Genomic DNA, 14,575 nt, shown 5'->3' with positions numbered 1-14,575 from the left:
CCCACACCCTGCCCTTATACCAACACTGCTATGGGAGTAAAATTAGGCACAGAGAACAGTGGACTTTCCACCTCCCTAAGTGACCACCCCTGCTTTCGGTGCACAGAGAATGAACACAGACCTGTGCCCAAGTGCAGACTGCTCACGAGCTGTGCTGCCTCTGCCATCATGATGAATGTCCACATAGAGGCAGGCACTCCAGCACCTACTAGCATCCTGTTGCAGCCAAAGAGGGTTCACCTATGGAGGGCTCACCAAAGAGGGTTCTGTGCTGCCACAGCCACTGCAGCTGACATGTGCAAAAAGGACAGTCCCATTGACACTGAACTGTGAAATGCATTGACTGACACTACCCATCAGAGTGTAGTGACCAGTGGTGTGGGAGCACCTTGCCCACCTCCAGTGCAGTGGATTCCTGATCTCAAGGAGTCAGAGAACAAAGTCAGGGCCTGATGTAAGTCCCCCCGAGTTAAGAGTACACAGTCCAGGAGTTGGGAGCTGAGCATTGCCCCCCTACAATCTTCCAGAAATGAAGCCAGTTGGCTGATTCCACCTTATACCACAATCAAACTTTCAAGGTCATCAAATAGGATAAAAGAAAAAACACCCAAAGGTCAGCAACTTCAAAGATTGAAGAAACATCAGCCCACAAAGATGAGAAAGAACCAATTCAAGTACTTTGACAACTTAAAAAACCAGAGTGCCTTCTTCCTTCCAAAGTTCCATACCACCTCTACAGCATGGGATCTGAACTGGGCTGAAATAGTTGAAATGACAGAAACAGAATTCAGAATATAGATAGGACCGAAGATCATTGAGATGCAGGAATATGTTGAAACCCAATACAAGGAAGCTAAGAATCACAATAAAATGATACAGGAGCTGACAGGCAAATAACCAGTATAGAAAAGAATGTAACTGACCGACAGAGCTGAAAAGCACACTATAAGAGTTTCATAATGGATTCAAAGAATTAATAGCAGAATAGACAAAGTTGAGGAAATAATCTCTGAGCTTGAAGACTGGCTTTCTGAAATAAGATAGTAAGTCAATAATAGAGAAAAAAGCATGAAAATGAATGAACAAAACCTCCAAGAAATATGGGATGATGTAAAGAGACTCAATCTACAACTCATTGGTGTCCCCAAAAGAGATGGGGAGAGGGTAAGCACTTTGAAAAAGTATATAACGCATAAGAACTTTCCCAATCAAGCTACGGAGGCCAACATCCAAATTCAGGAAATGCAGAGAATCCCAGTAAGATGCAGCACAAGAAGATCACCCTCAAGATGCATAATCATCAGACTCTCCAAGGTCAAAATGAAAGAAAAAATGTTAAAGGAAGCTAGAGAGAACAGTCAGTTAACCTACAAAGGGGAACCCATAAGACTAACAGTGGACCTTTCAGCAGAAACCCTATAAGCCAGAAGAGATTGGGGGCCAGTATTCAACGTTCTTAAAGAAAAGAAATTCCAACCCCAGATTTCATATCCAGCCAAACTAAGCTGCATAAGTGAAGGAGAAATAAGATCCTTTTCAGACAAGATAATGCTGAGGAAATTTGTTACCACTAGACCTGCCTTACAGGAGCTCCTGAAGGAAACACTAAATATGGAAAGGTAAGACCATTACCAGCCACTACAAAAACACATCTAAGTACATGGACCAGTGACACTATAAAGAAATCACACAAACAAGTCTGCATAATAACCAGGTAGCATCATAACCGGATCAAATCCATACATGTCAATACTAACCTTGAATGTAAATGGGCTAAATGCCCCAATTAAAAGGCACAAAGTGTTAAGATGAATAAAGAACCAAGACCCAGTGGTATGCTGTCTTCAAGAGACCCATCTCACATGCAATGACATGCATAGGCTCAAAATAAAGAGATGGAGAAAAATTTACCAAGCAAATGGAAAACAGAAAAAAGCAGGGGTTGCAATCCTAATTTCAGACAAAAGAGACTTTAAACCAACAAAGATGAAAAAAGACAAAGAAGGGCATTACATAATGGTAAAGGGTTCAATGCAGCAAGAAGGCTTAACTATTCTAAATATATATGCACTAAACACAGGGGGAGTCAGATCCATAAAGCAAGTTTGTACAGACTTTTGAAGAGATTTAGACTTCCACACAATAATAATGGGAGGCTGTAACACTCAAGTGACAGTATTAGACAGATCATCAAGGCAGAAAATAAACGAAGATAGTCAGGACCTGAACTCATCACTGGATGGACCTAATCAACATCCACAGAACTCTCCACCCAAAAGTAACAGAATATACATTCTTCTTACCACTACATGAGACATACTCTAAAATTAACCACATAATCAGACAGAAAACATTCCTCAGCAAATGCAAAAGAACTGAAATCATAATAACAACTCTCTTAAATGGCAGTACAATCAAATTAGAAATTAAGAGTAAGATATTTACTCAAAATCATACAGTTACATGGAAACTGGATAACCTGCTCCTAAATGACTTTTGAATTAAGAATGGAATTAACGCAGATATCAAGAAGTTCTTTGAAACTAATGGGATCAAAGATACAACATAACAGAATTTCTGGGACACAGCTAAGGCAGTGTTAAGAGGGAAAGTTATAGCACTGAATGCCTACATCAAAAAGAAAGATTTCAATTTAGCAACTTAACACCACAGCCAACCCTAAAGGTAGCAGAAGACAAGAAATAACCAAAATCAGAGCTGAAATGAAGGAGACTGAGACACACCAAAAAACTATTCAAAAGTACAGTGAATATAAGAATTGGGTTTTCAAAAAATGTGTAAAATAGATAGACTTCTAGACAGACTAATAAAGATGAAAAGGTCCAATTTAACAAAATCAGAAATGATAAAGTGGATATTATCACTGACCCCACAGAGGTGCAAACATCCAACAGAGAACATTATGAACACCCCTATGCACAAATACTAGAAAGTCTGGAAGAAATGAATAAATTCTTGGACATATACACCCTCCCAAGACTGAACCAGAAAGAAATAGAATCCCTTCACAGACCAGTAATGACCTCCAAAATTGAATCAGTAATAAATAGCCTACCAACCAAAAAAGCCCAGGACCAGACAGATTCACGACCAAATTCTTCCATTTGCACAAAGAGGAGCTGGTACAATTTCTACTGAAACTACTCCAAAAAAATTAGGAGCAATTCTTCCCTATCTCATGCTATGAGGCCAGCATCATCCTGTACAAAAATCTGTCAGAGGCACAACAAAAAAGAGAAAACTTCAGGCCAGTATCCTTGGTGAACATTGATGCAAAAATCTCCAACAAAGGCCGGGCGCGGTGGCTCAAGCCTGTAATCCCAGCACTTTGGGAGGCCGAGACGGGTGGATCACGAGGTCAGGAGATCGAGACCATCCTGGCTAACATGGTGAAACCCCGTCTCTACTAAAAAAATACAAAAAATTAGCCGGGCGATGTGGTGGGCGCCTGTAGTCCCAGCTACTCGGGAGGCTGAGGCGAGAGAATGGCATAAACCCGGGAGGCGGAGCTTGCAGTGAGCTGAGATCCGGCCACTGCACTCCAGCCTGGGCGACAGAGCGAGACTCCGTCTCAAAAAAAAAAAAAAAAAAAAAAAAAAAAAAAAAAAACTCCAACAAAGTACTGCTGAATCCAGCAGCACATTAGAAATCTTATTCATCACAATCAAGTAGACTTTGTTCCTGGGTTGTAAGGTTAGTTCAACATATGCAAATCAATAAATGTGATTCATCACATAAACAGAACTAAAGACAAATACCACCCGATTATCTCAATACATTCAGAAAAGGCTTTTGATAAAATTCAATACCCTTTCAAGTTAAAAATTCCCAATAAGCTCAGTATTGAAGGGACATACCTCAAAATAATAAAAGTCATCTATGACAAACCCATGGCCAACATCATACTAAATGGGCAAAACCTGGAAACATTCCCCTTGAAAACCAGCACAAAACAAGGATGTCTTCTCTCACCACTTCTATTCAACATAGTATTGGAAGTCCTGGCCACAGCAATCAGGCAAAAGAATGAAATAAAGGGCATCCAAATAGGAAGAGAGAAAGTCAAATGATCCCTGTTTGCAGATGACATAATCCTTTATCTGGAAAACCCCATAGTCTTGGCCCCAAAGCTCCTTAAGCTGATAAACAGCTTCATCAGTCTCAGGATAGAAAATCAATGTATGGGCCAGGTGCAGTGGCTCACGCCTATAATCTCAGCACTTTGGGAGGCCGAGGCGGGCGGATCACAAGGTCAGAAGATCAAGACCATCATGGCTAACATGGTGAAATCCCGTCTCTACTAAAAATACAAAAAATTAGCCAGGGGTGGTGGCAGGCACCTGTAGTCCCAGCTACTCAGGAGGATGAGACAGGAGAATGACATGAACCCGGGAGGCAGAGCTTACAGTGAGCCAAGATTGCACCACCGTGCTCCAGCCTGCGTGACAGAGTGAGACTCCGTCTAAAAAAAAAAAGAGAAAATCAATGTATGTACAAGATTTGAAACCCACCTAAGTGTCTATCAACAAATGAAAGGATTAATAAAATGTGCTACATATACAGAAACAAATATTATTTAGAGTTAAAAAGAATGAAATTCTGTCACTTGCAACAACATGAATGGAACTGGAGGACGTTATGTTAAGTGAAAGAAGTCAGGCACAGAAAGAACATTTTCACATGTTCTCGTTCATATGTGGGAACTAAAAATTTAAAAATAACTCATGGAGATAGAGAGAATGGTGATTATCAGAGGCTGGGGAAAAAAGCAGGGAGTGGAGAGATGCCCACTGATGGACGAATGGATTTTTAACAAAGCAGTATACAATCACACGCCATATAATGGCTTTTTGGTCAACTCCAAACTGCATGTATGACAGTGGTCCTGTAAGACTACAGTGAAAAATTCCTATCACTTGGTGGCATCATAGGCCTTGTAGCCATTGTAACATCATAATGTCATAGCACAATTACTTAATTTTTAGGTAAATTTAGTGTAACTTAAGTATATGGTTTTATACAGTAGTGTATGGTAATGTCCTGGGCCTTCACATTCACTCACCAGTCAGTCACTGACAACTAGGGCAACTTTCAGTCCTGCATCCTCCATTCATAGTAAGTCCACTATACCAGTTACCATTTTTAATCTTTTGTACTGTGTTTTTACTGTACTTTTGTCTGTTTAGATATGTTTCTGTGCAGAAATACTTACCACTGTGCCACAATTGCCTACAATTGCCACAATTGCCTACAATTGCCACAACTGCCTACAGTTACCTACTGTGTCAGTACAGTAACATGCTGTAGAGGGTTGAAGCCTAGGAGTCATAGAGTATACCACATTGCCTAGGTGTGTAGCAGACTGTATCACCTAGGTTTGTGTAAGTATACTCTGCCATGTTTGCACAGTGACACAATTGCCTAAGGACATAGTTCTCAGAATGTATTCCCACTGTTATGTGATCATGGCTGTATATACACAATGGAATATGATTCAGCCTTTAAAAAGAAAGAAATCCTGCAGAATGCAATGACATAGACAAACCTTGAAAACATTATGCTAAGTGAAATAAGCTAGACACAGAAGGACAAATACTGCATGTTCCACTTATAAAAGGTATTTGAAATAGCCAAACTCATGGAAGCAAATAATAATATTGTGGATTCCAGGGATTGGGGGTGGAGGACACTGAGTTGCTAACCAACATGTATAAAATCTTAGTTATGCAAAATTAACACTTTCTGGAGATCTTCTGTACAATATTATTCCTATTGATAAAGTACTGTATTGTATACTTTAAAATCTGCTAAAAGAGAAAATCTCACATTAAGTATTTTTACAATAATACTTTTTAAAAAGCTGACATATTTAAAGGGAGAAATACACAGTTTCTCTAAAACTTGGAGATTTTAATATATATCTCTCAGCAATTAAAAGACCAGCTAGACAAAAAGAAATTAGTAAAGAAATAGAGAACTTGAACAACATTATCATTACCTTGGCTAATGTTTACAAAAATAAAGGAGAAACATCTGTGTTCCAAATTTAGATAATAATATTATTTAAAAATTACAGGATTTTATTTATTTATTTATTTTTACTTTTCTATTTATTCATGTTTTCTTAAAATTTTACTTTAAGTTCCAGGATATATGTGCAGAACATGCAGATTTGTTACATAAGTATACATTTGCCATGGTGGTTTGCTGCACTTATCAACCTGTCATCTAGGTTTTAAGCCCCACATCCATTAGGTATTTATCCTAATGCTCACCTTCCCCTTGCCCCCCACACCTCGACAGGCTCTTGTATGTGTTGTTCCCCTCCCTGTGTCCATGTGTTCTCACTGCTCAACTCCCACTTATGAGTGAGAATATGTGGCGCTTGGTTTTCTGTTCCTGTGTTAGTTTGCTGAGGATGATTGGCTTCCAGCTTCAACCATGTCCCTGAAAAGGACATGAATTCATTTTTTTATGGATGCATAGTATTCCATGTGTATATGTACCACATTTTCTTTATCCAGTCTATCATTGATGGGCATTTGGGTTGGTTCCAAGTCTTTGCTATTGTGAATACTGCTGCAGTAAACATATGCGTGCCTGCATCTTTATAGTAGAATGGTTTATATTTCTTTGGGTATATACCAAAGGGATATACTGTTAAGTGGCTTTCTTAACAGTAATGGGATTTCCAGGTCAAATGATATTTCCAGTTCTAGACCCTTGAGAAATCGTCACACTGTCTTTTTTTTTTTTTATACTTTAAGTTCTAGGGTACATGTGCATAACGTGCAGGTTTGTTACATATGTATACTTGTGCCATGTTGGTGTGCTGCACCCATCAACTCGTCAGCACCCATCAATTCATCATTTATGTCAGGTATAACTCCCAATGCAATCCCTCCCCCTCCCCCTCCCATGATAGGCCCCGATGTGTGATGATCCCCTTCCCGAGTCCAAGTGATCTCATTGTTCAGTTCCCACCTATGAGTGAGAACATGCGGTGTTTGGTTTTCTCTTCTTGTGATAGTTTGCTAAGAATGATGGTTTCCAGCTGCATCCATGTCCCTACAAAGGACGCAAACTCATCCTTTTTTATGGCTGCATAATATTCCATGGTATATATGTGCCAGGTTTTCTGAATCCAGTCTGTCACAGATGGACATTTGGGTTGATTCAAGGTCTTTGCTATTGTGAATAGTGCCGCAATAAACATACGTGTGCATGTGTCATTAATTTTGTATCCTGAGACTTTGCTGAAGTTGTTTATCAGCTTAAGGATATTTTGGGCATTGTCTCAGCCCAAAATATCCTTAAGCTGATAAACAACTTCAGCAAAGTCTCAGGATACAAAATTAATGTGCAAAAATCACAAGCATTCTTATACACCAGTAACAGACAAACAGAGAGCCAAATCATGAATGAACTTCCATTCACAATTGCTTCAAAGAGAATAAAATCCAACTTACAAGGGATGTAAAGGACCTCTTCAAGGAGAACTACAAACCACTGCTCAGTGAAATAGAAGAGGACACTAACAAATGGAAGAACATACCATGCTCATGGATAGGAAGAATCAATATCGTGAAAATGGCCATACTGCCCAAGGTTATTTATAGATTCAATGCCATTCCCATCAAGCTACCAATGAGTTTCTTCACAGAATTGGAAAAAACGGCTTTAAAGTTCATATGGAACCAAAAAAGAGCCCGCATTGCCAAGACAATCCTAAGTCAAAAGAACAAAGCTGGAGGCATCACGCTACCTGACTTCAAACTATACTACAAGGCTACAGTAACCAAAACAGCATGGTACTGGTACCAAAACAGAGATATAGACCAATGGAACAGAACAGAGTCCTCAGAAATAATACCACACATCTACAGCCATCTGATCTTTGACAAACCTGAGAGAAACAAGAAATGGGGAAAGGATTCCCTATTTAATAAATGGTGCTGGAAAATTGGCTAGCCATAAGTAGAAAGCTGAAACTGGATCCTTTCCTTACTCCTTATACGAAAATTAATTCAAGATGGATTAGAGACTGAAATGTTAGACCTAATACCATAAAAACCCTAGAAGAAAACCTAGGTAGTACCATTCAGGACATAGGCATGGGCAAGGACTTCATGTCTAAAACACCAAAAGCAACGGCAGCAAAAGCCAAAATTGACAAATGGGATCTCATTAAACTAAAGAGCTTCTGCACAGCTAAAGAAACTACCATCAGAGTGAACAGGCAACCTACAGAATGGGAGAAAATTTTTGCAATCTACTCATCTGACAAAGGGCTAATATCGAGAATCTACAAAGAACTCAAACAAATTTTCAAGAAAAAAACAACCCCATCAAAAAGTGGGGAAAGGATATGAACAGACACTTCTCAAAAGAAGACGTTCATACAGCCAACAGACACATGAAAAAATGCTCATCATCACTGGCCATCAGAGAAATGCAAATCAAAACCACAATGAGATACCATCTCACACCAGTTAGAATGGCAATCATTAAAAAGTCAGGAAACAACAGGTGCTGGAGAGGATGTGGAGAAATAGGAACACTTTTACACTGTTGGTGGGATTGTAAACTAGTTCAACCATTATGGAAAACAGTATGGCGATTCCTCAAGGATCTAGAAGTAGATGTACCATATGACCCAGCCATCCCACTACTGGGTATATACCCAAAGGATTATAAATCACGCTGCTATAAACACACTGTCTTTCACAATGGTTGAACTAATTGACATTCCAACCAGCAGTGTAAAAGCATTCCTATTTCTCCAAAGCCATGTCAGAATCTATTGTTTCTTGACTTTTTAAAATAATCACCATTCTGACTGGTGTAGTATTATCTCACTGTGGTTTTGATTTGCATTTCTCTAATGATCAGTGATGATGAGCTTTTCATATGTTTTTTGGCCACATAGATGTCTTCCTTTGCCCACTTTTTCATGGGATTGTTTGTTTTTTTCTTGTAAATGTGTTTAAGTTCCTTGTAGATTCTAGATGTTAGACCTTTGTCTATTTGTAGATCGTAAAAATTTTCTCCCATGTGTAGCTTGTCTGTTCACTCTGATGCTAGTTTCTTTTGCTGTGCAGAAGCTCTTTAGTTTAATTAGATCTATTTGTCAATTTTGGCTTTTGCGGTAACTACTTTTGTTGTTTTCATCATTCATTCCTTTTTTGAGACATTACTCAGTAAATGTCTGACTTCTGCATATATAAAATGTATTTTAGTTCCCTTTTTCTTTGTTGTTTCATATTAAGATGAAGACTAAATTTCCAAATTTTTGGTTCCTTATGTTCAGTGCTTCCTCTTTCTGTCTCCTACTTATTCTAACAAAGTATTTTTAAATATTTTGCAATGTACTAAATTTTTTTCCATCCATGCACACACACACACACGCACACGCTCATTTAATTGGTTAGAAGAAATATCAAAACATAAATATTTTTCTTGATCATTTTCCGTTTATTTTCTGTCTATTGATCGATCTATCTATTATCTATCTATCATACCTATCAATCATCTATGTCATCTTAATGTGTTCATAATTTATATTGTGCTCTGGGGTTGCTCTCTTAATTGACAATGATTTGGCTCACCCCAAAGTATAGCCACTGATGGTTCTAACAACAAAAGTGAATCGTATTTTTTGGCTAATTAGTAGTACACATATCCATTAGGGAGGCCAGCAGGTTTTATCCTCTAGTCACATTGCCACTATTGGGTAAGTGCTGGGGTTACAGGCGTGAGCCATTGCCCTGGCCAGGGCCTTTAAATTATCTGAAAATTTGACATAATTCTTCATCAAACCAAAACAAAACATCATAAAATCAGTTGCTTCACAGTTCTAAAGGAACTATTCATAAAACTTATGATAATACCTTACTTTTATTTTACACTTCCGTAAGTGACTTACAGACACAATTTAACTTGTCTTTCTTAAAACCTCAAGGAGGTAGGTAGATATGTAATTGCGTATCTTGAAACTCCTAGATGTTAAGGGATTTTCTTAAGGTTGCACAGCAATCTCTTTGCAAGGTAGGATTGCATACTAGATCTTGAGATCCAGCTTTCAGAAAATTATAAAAACATTCCAATGTAAAATTTGTTTGAAAATGTTTTAAAGCTTATTTCAAAATTATGTTGCCATAGAATAATATTTATTTTATGAAAGTTTCTAACGCTGAAGAAGCTTGAGAAATATCTAGTTTTTGAGGATTCTTATAATATGATACATGTGACATTCCTATTAGGGGAGCAGTAAAGTCACACTCGTAAGCTCCGCATTATGATGTGTCTGCCTCACATGGAAACTGTATGTCACTGTAACAGGATTTCCCAAATTAGCACCATTGACATTTTGGACCAACTAATGCTTTGTTATGAGGAATTACTGCACACATTGTAGGCTGTTTAGCACCATCCCTGGCCTCTACCAACTAGATGCCAGTAACAACTCCTCAGTTATGACAAATAATACCTCCAAATATTGTCAAATCCCCTGGGGCAAAATCATTTCCTGCAGAGAATCACTATTATAATTTGACTGACTGCACAAGTAAGTGAAACTGTGGAAAACTGGAGGTTCCTTTCCATGTTCTCAATAACTTGAGTATTGATTCACAAATTTGGAAGGATAAGGTTAGAATGAGGTTTCTAGAACCTCATTTGAATATAGAGTTAGTGAAAAAAGCCCCTTTCCCTGACTTTTAGGTCAGAAAGTAATTTTGACAAAAGAGAAATTCTCTTTGTAAAGACATAAAAAGTCTTCTTTGTGCCATGGGAATGGCTAACATGTCTGGAGATAGTAGAGCTACAATCAAGTAAGAGACTTTTAGAAGAGAAATCTTATTTTTACAGATTTGGGCCGAACCAAAACTTGTTTGAAATAACTAATCCAGAGGAATTTTCATGACTTCTTATGGAGGAGCAATTCAGGAAATAAAAGTATTAACTAGTACTTTAATATTTGTTATACAAATGTGTTCATAATTAATACTGATAAAAATATTAGAAATTGATAAAAAGAAAAAAATCTTTACCAAATAGGATTAAGAAACGATCTTTTACTTCCGTCACAATTTTACTGATTGTGTTGTTTAGGCTGTACCAAAATTTTGGTGCTACATTTTTGTTCTGCCCATGAATTTTTTCATTAGATCAAAACTTTCATTACTAACAGGACATGATTCCCAGCCTCTGCCATCAGTTCTTTAGCAATTGTAATAATGACATTAAGCTTCCTTCAATATTCTCTGCTAAATGCCTGTTTTCAGTATGTCATTGCTCTAGAAATATCTATGTTCTGCATTTTAGTTCCTCCTTGACTCTGGGACGAACTTATAAACCTGCTCCTTTGACAGGAGGATTAACTGCTAGATTTAGGATTGATCTATAAACAAGGTCTTGATAATACTTTCTGGAAGTTATATATTAATAGTCTCATTTTACAGATGAGGAAGTTGAAACACTGAGATGTTAAATAACTTGCCCACGTTACAGATTAGGGACATAGCAGAGATTCAAACTCAGGGCTGTCTGATGACCAAGATTATGTTCCATCATACTGAGGTGCCTTCCTGTCTCCCATGAAAAGAGGTAGCAGCATTCTCACAGACCCTTAAGCAGCTAATATATGGTATATGTGTATATTTACACATGTAACACACACACACACATTTTAGCTATGGTATAATTGGGGGTGGATGGGGAGTAGAGTAATGTTGAATATTGATACAAGAGAGAAAAGTCAGAAAAGAAAAGGATCCCAAGTATGAAATGATGTTTGGGAAGGGATCCTATTTATTATTTTATTTATTATGCATCCATCTATTTGTTCAATCTTTTATTCATTCATTCAACAGGCACGTATTAAGCCTAGAATGTACTAGCCAATGTGGTACTGGACTGACGTGGCTCATGGAACTCATGGTGGGAACGACATAGAATGGACTTATGAGAAAAGCCAGCTGGGGCTCCAGGAGCGTCACGGAGCAAAGAGAGGTATTACTATCTGTCGAGTAAAGGGAAAGATGCCAAAACCCTGATAAATATACTGATATTTATATACTGATTGGAGTACCACTCAGGGAGAAAAAGGAGAGAAATCTGTACCTACTTTACGGATGTGTCTGGGGATATTGTCTACATGAAATTAATTACTGCTCCCAGCTCAGCCTTTACAACTCCATGACCTTACCAGTAGTTACAAGGGTATTAATATACTTGTATCTACTTGTATACTTGCTTTCAGTCTAATATAGCTCTGATGTAGCACGTATTTGTGGCATCAGGAGAACATTAAGAACATGACTAAGATTCAGTCAGAATCACCAGTTTACTTAATTGGCCCTCATTTGACATTATAAGTTCCCATATTGAGGCCAGTTCATACATCTTTATACAAAAATTTGAGCTTAAAATTTAGCCTTTTAAGAAACATATAATTCATTTTAATCCAGAAATTTTTATTTTAGGGACTCCTAGACCAAATGGGAAAAAATTACAGCACAGTAAAACAATCTTTGAGCTGCATAATAAACATATGTAAGGCAATTTTATTGTAATTGAATATAAAATGGTTTGTTTGAAAACTTTTAAATTCCAATTTTTTTTCTTTTCCATAAATACCGTCCGGTTCAAGTGCCAAATGGCTTAATGCCTGGGAATTAGAAATAAAGTGCAAATAAGTTATCTACACAGTGGTAATGCCCATTAAATTACAAATAACTGTTATGGAGTAGTGAGGGGGTTTGCAATGGAATTTAAAAGAGCTGTTGCACTCACGAGTATAATTTTATCTCTTGCAAATTATGGCATGTCTGTTTATAGTAATAAGGTATTATAGAGATCACTGAGTCATAGGTAGTTCACATGGGAATATGCTATAGTTTTCTAACCTTTTCCCAGTTGATGTTACCATTGGAAGCCAGAGTTATAACACATCAGTGACAACACAGGGCCATGCTCCTCCTCCTACTCCTATGACTCCCTAAATCCGTGTAACTGAGTCCCATTGCCAGATATGCAATTCTTTTTTTTTTTTTTTTTTTTTTTTTTAGTAGAGACGGGGTTTCACCGTGTTAGCCAGGATGGTCTCGATCTTCTGACCTTGTGATCCACCCGCCTCGGCCTCCCAAAGTGCTGGGATTACAGGCTTGAGCCACCGCACCCAGCCCAGATATGCAATTCTTATGTAGAATAAGCGCCCCGAGGTTTCAAACCCTCCACTGGTATCTCTTTGGCTATGCAACACCTCCTCAAACAAGCAATAGCGTCAGAAAACCAATTTGCTTTCCTTTGATGAAGGTATTGGTTTTGTCTGTGCTTGAGCTTTTCAGGCCTAATTTTCCCTATGGGACCAGTGAATAACTCTGGATGGCAGATAAATCACAGAGTAGAGAGAAAGGAGTGGAAGGCTTCAATGATGATACTCTGTTTCCATCAATGACAGGTAAGCTTTTCAAACTGAAGCTGGTGAAAGACCTGAGTAAGTTTATTTGCAAGTCAAGCCTGTTCCCAGACTTCATTGGTCTGTGGTTACAAATAAAGCTGAAATATTAATAATATTCCAGTCTTGATGGCTCACTAACTCCGACTGCAACAGAAGCTATCAGGCCCCTGCAGAATTCCCTCTCCCAAGACTTTTCAGTAGTCCCGGAGTAGCCCCCCCCCCCCTCTCCTGCAATTTTCCCCCACCTTCCCCCCCTGCACCCGAGTAGCGTTCTCCTCTGCCAGCAGCAATATCCACTCGGAGACTGCAATCTCTCTCATTTCTAGAGACAGGCACCTCAAATCCTGGGTCTTTGCCTGCGCTAAAGCACGCACCCTTATTTTGCCTAGCTCACTGTTGCTTATCTTTCTTCTGGCCCTAGAAGGATATCTGTTGCCCCAGCCTGTTCTTTGCTCCCAGACACTCTGTCTTTCTTCCCTGCTCGGGGCTGCGGAGAGCATGATTCCTCGTCTGCCTACCCAATAGCTCTACGCAAAGACTCTGAGGGACTTGTGTGTTGGGGTCTCTGGGCCCCCAGCATCCAGTGCTCCCGGCGAATTGTGGACAGGGAGGGAGGAGTGGGGAAAGGAAGGTTCCTCTCATACAAGTCAAAGCCAGCAAGGGCCCCAGTGAGTGTTAATCAAAGAGTCCCCCTGGAGGAGGTGGCTGATGGGGCCTGAGAGGTTGGGCCCCGCCTCAGGACCCATCGTTGCTGCTGTGCATGGCTTCACGTCTGAACCAAGCAATCCTCCTGCCACCGACCTCTCCTGGGACGGGGGCTGGCACAGCCTGGGGCCACTGTGTCCCAGGGAGAACCAGGGCTGGTGTCAGGACTTCCAATGGAATCATCAGGGCAGTTTTGGAAAAACAAAGTCTGGGTCTCAGGTCTATGGGCTGCTGGCAGCCTGCTTCCGGTTTGCCCAATACTAAAGCAGGTCCAGGGCCTGGCATCTAATCTGGGGACCCTGATGGTGGTGGCACCATGTAATTGGCATGAGGTGGCAGCGGCAGCCGCTGTGCCAGGGAAGTCCATCAGGCTCCTGAGTTACCTGA

At 39.3% G+C, this 14,575-nt stretch overlaps 1 long non-coding RNA gene across 1 annotated transcript in view; it reads left to right on the top strand.

Moving 5' to 3' along the window:
* The window catches only part of LOC117083423, a 34,634-nt gene extending 22,014 nt beyond the window's left edge, over positions 1 to 12,620 (top strand). The window contains exons 2-3 of the long non-coding RNA XR_004437080.1: positions 11,895 to 12,033; positions 12,507 to 12,620. This is a non-coding gene — a long non-coding RNA (uncharacterized LOC117083423). The remainder of the gene's footprint in view (positions 1 to 11,894; positions 12,034 to 12,506) is intronic.
* The last annotated feature ends 1,955 nt before the right edge of the window (positions 12,621 to 14,575 follow it).

This window comes from Trachypithecus francoisi, unplaced genomic scaffold (assembly GCF_009764315.1).
Source record: "Trachypithecus francoisi isolate TF-2019V2 unplaced genomic scaffold, Tfra_2.0 Contig00344, whole genome shotgun sequence".
In the NCBI taxonomy this organism is placed as follows: Eukaryota; Metazoa; Chordata; class Mammalia; order Primates; family Cercopithecidae; genus Trachypithecus; species Trachypithecus francoisi.
Note: the sequence above shows the minus strand (reverse complement) of the source record. Positions and strands in the feature narration are given on the sequence as shown.